This window comes from Bombina bombina, chromosome 6, assembly GCF_027579735.1.
Source record: "Bombina bombina isolate aBomBom1 chromosome 6, aBomBom1.pri, whole genome shotgun sequence".
NCBI classification, from domain to species: Eukaryota; Metazoa; Chordata; class Amphibia; order Anura; family Bombinatoridae; genus Bombina; species Bombina bombina.
The window spans coordinates 802,704,430-802,717,062 of NC_069504.1; positions in this window are offsets into that span (position 1 = coordinate 802,704,430).

The window sequence follows — 12,633 nt, forward strand, 5'->3', positions numbered from 1 at the left end:
TTAAAACCAGGCATATATTTACTTCACACTACAACACTCCATCTGCAGTAGAAACCACATTCACAGTTATTAACTTCAAGTTGGAAAGTGCCTCTGTTATTGCATCATCCCACTCGCACCCTTACTTAAACTTATGTTGCTTGATTTATATGATTATTTACCCCTTTATAATATATATATATATATATATATTGGCCTAATGCACCATTTTACATCTCCATTGTGATACATTATACTTATTTAATTTGTCCAATGCCACCATCATAGCTTCATGGTAAGATCAGTCCTGAAGACACCTGAAAAACAACAATCTATAATATGTGTTATTGGGGGAAAACTGGAAGGAAAGGTGAGAAGCCTTCTATCTTCATTGGTTTTCTTCCTGCAAGATAAGACTTCAGACAGTTTACATAGAAATGGTATTGCATGTGGCCTCCCAAAACTAATCACAATGGAGGTATCTGTTATTGGTTTTTTTTAGAAAGAGAATGCATCAATTAACTATACATTCTAAATATTGGCGTTTAAAACTTAATAATGAAAAACACTTAAATTATTAATTGAACTTAAAACTAAAGTACACATTACACGATACAAATGTACTGCAAACAAAAATGCTTATAAAAAAAAATGAATGATTTAATTTGAGCCCTCCAGCTCTGTCAGTTGCTTCTTTAGAAACCCAATTTGATCTCTCATTCTCCTGTTTTTTTGTTTGAGTTCCAAATAACTTAAGTTGGCCTTATTGTTCATCTCATTTGACCTCAGCCTCCAATTTTCTCCTCTGTTAATATCGCCATTTAAATTCCTGTCTCTCCAGTTTCCTGTATTTGATGCTCTACTATTCTGATATCCACAAACATTCCTTCTATTACCCCTCTCTGATTCCTGCCTGTGAATAGTCAGATTATTCTCCATTGACTGCTTCACTGCAGAATTTGCCTTAATGGTGTATGGGTGATAATTCCACCACTTCTCAGCTCTAGTGAGCACCATATGTAGGTTTGTGGAGTTTGGATCATACAGCTTTACAAACTCCTGACATTTTCTGGGGAGAGCTTCAAGTACCCTCTGTATGTGAGCTGGTGACCCCCAGACCATTTGGGTCTGTGGCTGGTGCAGCACACACCAAAATAAAACTCTTTTTGCTACTTCAAATGGCCCGTCTAGTGGTCTCATGGTAATTTCACTAATCTCTTTTTCTAGACTAGTAAAATTGAAAAAGGTTTTAGCTATCCTGCCAGCCTGATCACATATACTTGAATTAAATCCTAATAACCTGTTGGCATAGGGGCCCATGGCATCTTGAAGCAATTCTGTCCATTCCGGCATGCTCATACCTAATTTTATGGCTTTTTCAGTTCCCTTGTGAAACCAATGTGAAAAGTTATTAAAGCTGTTTGTGGGGATTGTGCCCCACCATTTCTTAAAAATGTCTTTATCTGCTACAGTCATTGGCCTAGTCTGATTTGAAAAACCTGTAGGAACTTTCAGGTTGCTAAAATTCTCAGAAATTATGACAGGGGCAATTGGAACAGAACTTGGGTTTTTAGTGGGGCCCATTTGCATTTTATCTTGTTTTACTACTTGTTTTGGCTCTTTCCTTTGTGGCAGTAAGTTATCACTATCTGCATTGTTCCCAGAAATATCACTAATTATTTTTTCTTTTTGTTCAATTTTCATCTGTAACTCAGTAATTTTGTTTGAGTATTCGTTACTGCTGTGTTCTGTTAATTTTAATTGACGTTGTAATTTACTGATCTGTATGGTGTTAGTTAAAGCAGAAAGCTTAATACAATCTCTGTCAGTCTGTGTGTTATCTAACTTTAATTTAAGGTCTTTATTTTGCTCTGTCAGGTCTCCAATAATGTTCGTTAATCTCTTTATTGTTGAAATCACTGCCTGCGCTATCATACATTTTCTTTTATTATTATTAATCTTTTTAAGAGTTAATACCTGTGTTAGTATATCTAAAACACTTTCACACTTGACGTTTTTAGCTTCTGGGATGAGGAATGGACCATTATATTTATGAATGTAATTGTTAAAGTAATCACAGATTTCCTGTGAAATATAGTTTTTTCCAGACATTTTTAACAGATAGCTGTTAGAACTAAAATAAAAAAAATAAATAAATAAATATATATATATATACTAGAATAGTGTGTCTCTCACAGCATAGTTTGCCAGACTATTTTACCTGCCCCAAATGCAAGGAATTATCATATCTATAGGGCAATGAAACACCAGACTAAACAGAAATTAAGCAGAACAAAATTAAAAAATTAAATATTGTTCTCTTTTAAAAGGTGTAAACCATCAATAATACTAACCTAAATAAAATAAATGAACAAAGCAAAGCAAGGAATCCTTTTTACTGATATTTTCCCAAATTGAGGAAAAATTATAAAAATATTTTAAGTACATGAAGTTTCTATAGAACTTCTGAAATGCTAATTTCAACTGTAGTTTTGGTTCCAGGATCTGCTCCAAACACAGGAAATGCAAATTTTTAACTTTGTTATCCAAACAAAGCTTACACCTTTTTGTATTTCATACAAACTTAATTAAAAATCTGAACAAAGAAATGGAAGAAGGAGGGAAAAACAAAATATGCTTTAAACTGCTTATGGTTTAGCATATTCCCAAAATTAAACTGTAATTTCTGAACTTTCACAATTTCCCATACAATTCAAAATGAAATTTATGTATAGGGCAAGCTACAGCTCTGGGTGTAACACATTCACAGAAATTAATCCTTTGTAAATAAAAAAAAATAAAAAAAATGACTATCTTTATAAAATGTACATTATCTTCCATTTATAAAGGAGCAGAAGTCAATCACTTTAACCTATGGCAACTATTACATAGTACTGTAAAGCTTTTGTTTGTAAAAACATGTAGATGGGACCAACACAACACATGTCTCTAAAATTCATTAGACTTTTACAGAAAACAAAAATTCTAAACTATTTTACTCTCAAATTAATTGTTTAAAATCCATGCGGTGACCAATAAAAAAAAAAAAAAAAAACACACATGTCTAGCAGGGAAAACTGATAGAAAACTGGCTCAACAATAAAAGGTATCCAGTTTCCAAAAACAAGAAAAAAATACAAGAGTTAAAGGGACAGTCTAGTATACATTTTTATTATTAAGACAGGACTTTTAATTTTAATCAACTTCCCAATTTACTTCCATCATCAAACTTGCTTTTTTCTCTTGGTATTCTAAGTTTAAGCCAAACATAGGTAGGCTCATATGATAATTTCTAAGCCTTTGAGGGCTGCCTCTTATCACATGCTTTTTAAATCTCTTTTCAACACAAAGAGACAGAAAGTACACATGGGCCATATAGATAACACTGTGTTCAGGCACAGGGGTTATTTAAGATTTAGCAAGCTACACACAATCTATAAAAACTAATATCTTATACAACAGGCCTGCTGAAACCAACCATTATGTGCTTCCCCCATGTAACTATGCAAATGCAAATTTATACAGACCAGAAATACAGGTTTTGAAAACCATGCTTTTCTTGATACTTATACAACAGGCCTTCTGAAACCAACCATTATGTGCACTTTTTAAATAAAGTACTACATACAAAAACTTTGCTATAAAACACCAAATCTACATTTACTGCAGTTAAATTTAAAATAAATCAACATTCATTTGATTCCTGCAAAACTAAATGGCATATGGATTCGTCTACAACTTCATGGCCGCCAAAATGTGGTTATCTATTAATTTCAAATATCTTTACTTTCTACTAAATATAATATACTAAATATCTATGGTGAAACCACTAAACCCAACACAAATAAATTGTGAAATAAACTCTATGAGAGGGTCTCCATTATTTGCCAAACAGTTTATTTAGGAATCAATATATGTTAATAATAAGATAAATATTTACAGGTATATATATATATAAATCTATTTTACAGATACATTCCACATTTTAAGATACAGGGCAACTTTACTACACTAACCCCAATTTGTCCAACACTGCTAAAATAATCATAGGAATGTACTTAGCCATATTTCTTCAGAGTGTCAGCCATCTTTACAGCATGCCCAAGATAAGAAGAGAGAGAGAGATTCTGGTGTTACAGTATTTTATACCCCAATTCAAAAGGGAGTGGCTTATCAACTGCCACTCAAAAGGCCATTAGGAGTGTCTTTAGTTCAGAGAGAAAGGTGTACCTGGGGGAAGGGATTTTAAATGTCACCACATTGGTTTGCCCCAACGATGGACCAGTTGAGCAAACACCTCCGGATGGAGTTCCCACTCCCCCGGATGAAAAGTCTGACGACTTAGAAAATCCGCCTCCCAGTTCTCTACGCCTGGGATGTGGATCGCTGACAGGTGGCAAGAGTGAGACTCTGCCCAGCGAATTATCTTTGAGACTTCTAACATAGCTAGGGAACTCCTGGTTCCCCCTTGATGGTTGATGTAAGCCACAGTCGTGATGTTGTCCGACTGAAATCTGATGAACCTCAGTGTTGCTAACTGAGGCCAAGCTAGAAGAGCCTTGTATATTGCTCTTAACTCCAGAATATTTATTGGGAGGAGTTTCTCCTCCTGAGTCCACGATCCCTGAGCCTTCAGGGAGTGCCAGACTGCGCCCCAACCTAGAAGGCTGGCATCTGTTGTTACAATCGTCCAATCTGGCCTGCGAAAGGTCATACCCTTGGACAGATGGACCCGAGAAAGCCACCAGAGAAGAGAATCTCTGGTCTCTTGATCCAGATTTAGTAGAGGGGACAAATCTGAGTAATCCCCATTCCACTGACTTAGCATGCATAATTGCAGCGGTCTGAGATGCAGGCGCGCAAATGGCACTATGTCCATTGCCGCTACCATTAAGCCGATTACTTCCATGCACTGAGCCACTGACAGGCGTGGAATGGAATGAAGGACACGGCAAGCATTTAGAAGTTTTGATAACCTGGACTCCATCAGGTAAATTTTCATCTCTACAGAATCTATAAGAGTCCCTAGGAAGGAGACTCTTGTGAGTGGTGATAGAGAACTCTTTTCCACGTTCACTTTCCACCCATGCGACCTCAGAAATGCCAGAACTATCTCTGTATGAGACTTGGCAATTTGAAAGCTTGACGCCTGTATCAGGATGTCATCTAGATACGGAGCCACCGCTATGCCTCGCGGTCTTAGAACCGCCAGAAGTGAGGCCAGAACCTTTGTAAAAATTCTCGGGGCAGTGGCCAACCCGAAGGGAAGAGCTACAAATTGGTAATGCCTGTCTAGAAAGGCAAACCTTAGGAACCGATGATGATCTTTGTGAATCGGTATGTGAAGGTAGGCATCCTTTAAGTCCACTGTGGTCATGTACTGACCCTCTTGGATCATGGGTAGGATGGTCCGAATAGTTTCCATTTTGAATGATGGAACTCTGAGGAATTTGTTTAAGATATTTAGATCCAAGATTGGTCTGAAGGTTCCCTCTTTCTTGGGAACCACAAACAGATTTGAATATAATCCCTGTCCTTGTTCCGTCCGCGGAACTGGATGGATCACTCCCATTACTAGGAGGTCTTGCACACAGCTTAGGAATGCCTCTTTCTTTATCTGGTTTGCTGATAACCTTGAAAGATGAAATCTCCCTTGTGGAGGAGAAGCTTTGAAGTCCAGAAGATATCCCTGAGATATGATCTCCAACACCCAGGGATCCTGAACATCTCTTGCCCATGCCTGGGCGAAGAGAGAAAGTCTGCCCCCCACTAGATCCGTTTCCGGATAGGGGGCCGTTCCTTCATGCTGTCTTGGGGGCAGCAGCAGGCTTTCTGGCCTGCTTGCCCTTGTTCCAGGACTGGTTAGGTTTCCAGGCCTGTCTGGAATGAGCAACAGTTCCCTCTTGTTTTGACGCGGAGGAAGTTGATGCTGCTCCTGCCTTGAAATTTCGAAAGGCACGAAAATTAGACTGTTTGGCCTTTGATTTGGCCCTGTCCTGAGGAAGGGTATGACCCTTGCCTCCAGTAATGTCAGCAATAATTTCCTTCAAGCCAGGCCCGAATAAGGTCTGCCCCTTGAAAGGAATGTTGAGTAATTTAGACTTTGAAGTCACGTCAGCTGACCAGGATTTAAGCCATAGAGCCCTACGCGCCTGGATGGCGAATCCGGAATTCTTAGCCGTTAGTTTAGTCAAATGAACAATGGCATCAGAAACAAATGAGTTAGCTAGCTTAAGCGTTCTAAGCTTGTCAATAATTTCATTCAATGGAGCTGTCTGGATGGCCTCTTCCAGGGCCTCAAACCAGAATGCCGCCGCAGCAGTGACAGGCGCAATGCATGCAAGGGGCTGTAAAATAAAACCTTGTTGAATAAACATTTTCTTAAGGTAACCCTCTAATTTTTTATCCATTGGATCTGAAAAAGCACAACTGTCCTCAACCGGGATAGTGGTACGCTTTGCTAAAGTAGAAACTGCTCCCTCCACCTTAGGGACCGTCTGCCATAAGTCCCGTGTAGTGGCGTCTATTGGAAACATTTTTCTAAATATAGGAGGTGGGGAAAAGGGCACACCGGGTCTATCCCACTCCTTGCTAATAATTTCTGTAAGCCTTTTAGGTATAGGAAAAACGTCAGTACACACCGGCACCGCATAGTATCTATCCAGCCTACACAATTTCTCTGGAATTGCAACTGTGTTACAGTCATTCAGAGCAGCTAATACCTCCCCAAGCAATACACGGAGGTTCTCAAGCTTAAATTTAAAATTAGAAATCTCTGAATCAGGTTTTCCCGAGTCAGAGATGTCACCCACAGACTGAAGCTCTCCGTCCTCATGTTCTGCATACTGTGACGCAGTATCAGACATGGCTCTAACAGCATTTGCGCGCTCTGTATCTCTCCTAACCCCAGAGCTATCGCGCTTGCCTCTTAATTCAGGCAATCTAGATAATACCTCTGACAGGGTATTATTCATGATTGCAGCCATGTCCTGCAAGGTAATCGCTATGGGCGTCCCTGATGTAATTGGCGCCATATTAGCGTGCGTCCCCTGAGCAGGAGGCGAAGGGTCTGACACATGGGGAGAGTTAGTCGGCATAACTTCCCCCTCGACAGAACCCTCTGGTGATAATTCTTTTATAGATAAAGAGTGATCTTTACTGTTTAAGGTGAAATCAATACATTTAGTACACATTCTCCTATGGGGCTCCACCATGGCTTTCAAACATAATGAACAAGTAGGTTCCTCTGTGTCAGACATGTTTAAACAGACTAGCAATGAGACTAGCAAGCTTGGAAAACACTTTAAAACAAGTTTACAAGCAATATAAAAAACGTTACTGCGCCTTTAAGAAACACAAATTTTCCCAAATTTTGAAATAACAGTGAAAAAATGCAGTTACACTAACGAAATTTTTACAGTGTATGTAATAAGTTAGCAGAGCATTGCACCCACTTGCAAATGGATGATTAACCCCTTAATACCAAAAACGGAATAACAAATGACAAAAACGTTTTTTAAACAGTCACAACAACTGCCACAGCTCTACTGTGGCTTTTTACCTCCCTCAATACGACTTTTGAAGCCTTTTGAGCCCTTCAGAGAAGTCCTGGATCATGCAGGAAGAAGCTGGATGTCTGTGTCTGTAATTTGATGATGGATGATCCGTGGACTGGATACACTTAACAAGAGAAATAAAATTACAATCCAGAATAGAAGAGTTTTTTCAACACAACAAACACATAGATACCTCCCCCCAAACTAACTGGGAAGTGCACAAATGCACTATAAGGGGAGAATTAATAGCTTATAAAGCCCATCTCACCAAATTAAAAAGAGAAACAACCACTAACCCTATAAAAAAATATCGCAACTTGAAACGTTGCACAAACGAGACCCGAAAGATGAAACCACCCTTCTTCTTCTACAAACCAAGCAGTTTAATCTAGCATCCATAATTAACAAAGAACAAAACAGACGGACCTTTCTTTTTAAGCAACACTCATATATGGATCTAAATAAGCCAGGACGCTCACTAGCTAGATACATAAAGAAAAAATCAAAATCCACCTACATACTACATATTAAAGATAATAAGGGTAAATCGCACCAATCGACACAAGCAATCGCAGAAGCCTTTTGGGACTACTACCAGAAATTATATAATATATCACACTCAACCCCTAACAAACAATTAAATATTGACACACGGCAACAATCCATTACAGAGTATCTATCTAAATTGCACCTCCCCAAGCTGACCCAAATTCAAAGAGAGGCACTAGATGAACCTTTTTCCTTAGAAGAATTACAAATAGTGATTAAAAACCTCCCCAATAATAAATCGCCGGGTCCAGACGGTTTCACTTATAAATACTACTCACTATTCGCAGAACAACTAGCTTCACATCTCTTACACTACTTTAACACAATAGACGCCACCTACCCATTTCCAAACTCAGCCCTAGAGGCCCATATCACTATATTACTGAAACCAAATAAGCCTATAGATTCATCGGTAAGCTATCGACCAATTTCACTTCTAAATTCTGACATTAAGATGTATTCCAAATTATTGGCAAATAGAATTAACACCCTGCTACCTGACCTTATCCACCCTGATCAGGTAGGATTCGTGCTAGGGAGAGAAGCAAAAGACAACACGGTCATGGCCCTAAATACAATATTTTATGCGAAAACCCATAAAACACCACTAATCGCTTTGTCAGTAGATGCCAAAATGGCCTTTGACCGTGTTGCATGGGACTATCTGAGGCTAACATTAGAAACCATGGGATTTGGTCGGGGAGTGGTTCAAAAAATATTTTCAATATATACTCATCAAAGTGCAAAAATATTAATAAATGGAACTCTATCTAATGTATTCACAATATCAAACAGGACAAGGCAAGGGTGTGCACTGTCCCCATTACTATTTGGATGTGTAATTGAAACATTTGCCGCAAGAATTAGATCCCACCCTGAAATTGAAGGAATCACAATAGGTGACCAGCAATATACCATGAGGCCTATTTATCAAGCTGTCAACTTACTTGCATTCGACGGCACCAATACGCTCGCCTGACATCGCCTAACACCGCCTAACACCGCCTAACATCGCTGCTGTGGACCTGAATACACTCTCCTTATTTATCAAAAAAGCTGTCAAAAAGCAGCGCACCAAGTACAAGGGGATGAGCAGCGGACTGTTGCTAACTAAACAGTCATCGATCTTGCTGCTCTTCGGCTTTTTCACAGCTTTATGTATACCCTGTCACTAAAGACTGCCACATACTAACCCCTATCCCGCCACTCCTGGAGCCCACCCCAACTAAATGAACATATTAACCCCTATCCCGCCGCTCCCGGAGCCCACCGCAACTAAATAAAGTTATTAACCCCCCACAACTCTAATGAAGTTATTAACCCCTAAACCGCCACCCCCGGAGCCCACCACAACTCTAATAAAGTTATTAAACCCTAAACCGCCACTCCCGGACCCCTCCGCAACTAACTAAATTTATTAACCCCTAAACCCCTGGCCTCCCACATCACTACCACTTACTAAACCTATTAACCCCTAAACCCCCAGCCACCACACCGCAAAATATAAATTAACCTATTAACACCTAAACCTAACAACCCGCTAACTTTATATTAAATATTAACTCATCCCTATCTTATAATAAATTTAAACTTACCTTTAGAATTAAATTAAAGTGATGGTAAATTTGCCTCCATAACTTTACATATTCTGAAAGCTCTTGTCATTACAAGCATACTGATCTGCTTATTTATTTCAAAACTCAATTAAACTTCTAAAAATCAGCGTTTTTTCAGGCTCCGTTACCTGATTTTATACAGCCCCTGTCAGAAATTTTCAAGTGTAGTATTTGATTGGCATCTCTTTCAGCCAATAGGAGCCTCACCATGCGCCCCATGGATTTTACTCACAGCACGCTCCCGTGCTTGTAACTCTGCCAGGAAGTGCAACTGCGCATGCGCAACTCAATACGCTATTTGCGCAACAAAATACCTGTACCCTTAGCGGCCTCACTGTTTTAGTTGCGCAAATAGCGTATTGAGTTGCGCAGTTGCACTTCCAGGCAGGGTTACAAGCACGGGAGCGTGCTGTGAGTAAAATCCATGGGGCGCATGGTGAGGCTCCTATTGGCTGAAAGAGATGCCAATCAAATACTACACTTGAAAATTTCTGACAGGGGCTGTATAAAATCAGGTAACGGAGCCTGAAAAAAACCGCTGATTTTTAGAAGTTTAATTGAGTTTTGAAATAAATAAGCAGATCAGTATGCTTGTAATGACAAGAGCTTTCAGAATATGTAAAGTTATGGAGGCAAATTTACCATCACTTTAAACTATATTAAACTATTAATTAACCTACCCTAACTATTATACTAAATTATATTAAACTATATTTAACTAATAATTAATCTACCCTAACTGTTATACTAAATTACATTAAACTATATTAAACTAATAATTAACCCACCCTAACTATTATACTAAATTACATTAAACTATATTAAAATAATAATTAATCTACCCTAACTATTATACTAAAATTACATTAAACTATATTTAACTAATAATTAACCTATCCTATTATACTAAAACTACATTAAACTACAAATTAAATTAACTATATTATATATTTAAACATCTAACCCTACTCAAATAATTTAAATCTACAATAAAAAATTACAAAGTTACAAAAAACTAACAACTAAGTTACAAAAAATAACAAACACTAAGTTACAAAAAAAAATAAACACTAAGTTACACAAATTAAAATATAAATTATCAAAGATTTAAACTAATTACACCTAATCTAAGAGCCCTATGAAAATAAAAAAGAACCCCCCAAAATAAAAAAAAACCTAACCTACAATAAACTACAAATAGCCCTTAAAAGGGCCTTTTGCGGGGCATTGCCCCAAAGAAATCAGCTCTTTTACCTGTAAATAAAAAATACAAACACCCCCCCAACAGTAAAACCCACCACCCACACAACCAACCCCCCAAATAAAAACCTAAGTTAAAAAACCTAAGCTCCCCATTGCCCTGAAAAGGGCATTTGGATGGGCATTGCCCTTAAAAGGGCATTTAGCTCTATTGCTGCTCAAAGTCCCTAATAAAACCCACCCAATAAACCCTTAAAAAATCCTAACACTAACCCCCTGAAGATCCACTTACAGTTCTGAAGATACGACATCCATCCTCAACGAAGCGGCAGAAGTCCTCATTGAAGCTGGCAGAAGTCTTCATCCAAGGGGCCGAAGTCTTCATCCAAGCCTGCAGAAGTCTTCACCCAGACGGCATCTTCTATCTTCATCCATACGGCGTGGAACGGCTCCATCTTCAAGACATCCGACGCGGAGCATCCTCTTCTGCCGATGACTACCCGACGAATGAAGGTTCCTTTAAGTGACGTCATCCAAGATGGCGTCCCTTAGATTCCGATTGGCTGATAGAATTCTATCAGCTAATCGGAATTAAGGTTGAAAAAATCCTATTGGCTGTTGCAATCAGCCAATAGGATTGAGCTTTCATCCTATTTGCTGATCCAATCATGCGAGCTCAATCTTATTGGCTGATTGGATCAGCCAATAGGATGAAATCTCAACCTTAATTCCGATTGGCTGATAGTATTCTATCAGCCAATTGGAATCTAAGGGACGCCATCTTGGATGACATCACTTAAAGGAACCGTCATTCAGTAAGAAGACTCCAGATGAAGAGGATGCTCCGCGACGTATGTCTTAAAGATGGAGCCGCTCCGCGACGAATGGATGAAGATAGAAGATGCCATCTGGGTGAAGACTTCTGCGGGCTTGGATGAAGACTTCGGCCACTTGGATGAAGACTTCTGTTGGATTCGATGAAGACTTCTCCCGGCTTCTTTGAGAATGGATGTCGGATCTTCAAAACTGTAATTGGATCTTCAGGGGGTTAGTGTTAGGTTTTTTTAAGGGTTTATTGGGTGGGTTTTAATTTTAGGTTAGGGACTTTGGGCAGCAATAGAGCTAAATGCCCTTTTAAGGGCAATGCCCATACAAATGCCCGTTTCAGGGCAATGGGGAGCTTAGGTTTTTTTTAGTGAGGGTTTTATTTGGGGGGTTGGTTGTGTGGGTGGTGGGTTTTACTGTTGGGGGGGGTATTTGTATTTTTATTTACAGGTAAAAGAGCTGATTTCTTTCGGGCAATGCCCCGCAAAAGGCCCTTTTAAGGGCTATTTGTAGCTTATTGTAGGTTAGGTTTTGTTTTATTTGGGGGGGCTTTTTTATTTTCATAGTGCTCTTAGATTAGATGTAATTAGTTTAAATATTTGATAATTTATTTTTTATTTTGTGTAACTTAGTGTTTATTTTTTTTTGTAACTTAGTGTTTGTTATTTTTTGTAACTTAGTTGTTAGTTTTTTGTAACTTTGTAATTTTCAATAGTAGATTTAAATTATTTGAGTAGGGTTAGGTGTTTAAATATATAATTTGGTAATTTAATTTGTAGTTTAATGTAGTTTTAGTATAATAGTTAGGGTAGATTAATTATTAGTTAAATATAGTTTAATGTAATTTTAGTATAATAGGGTAGTTTAATTATTAGTTAAATATAGTTTAATGTAATTTAGTATAATAG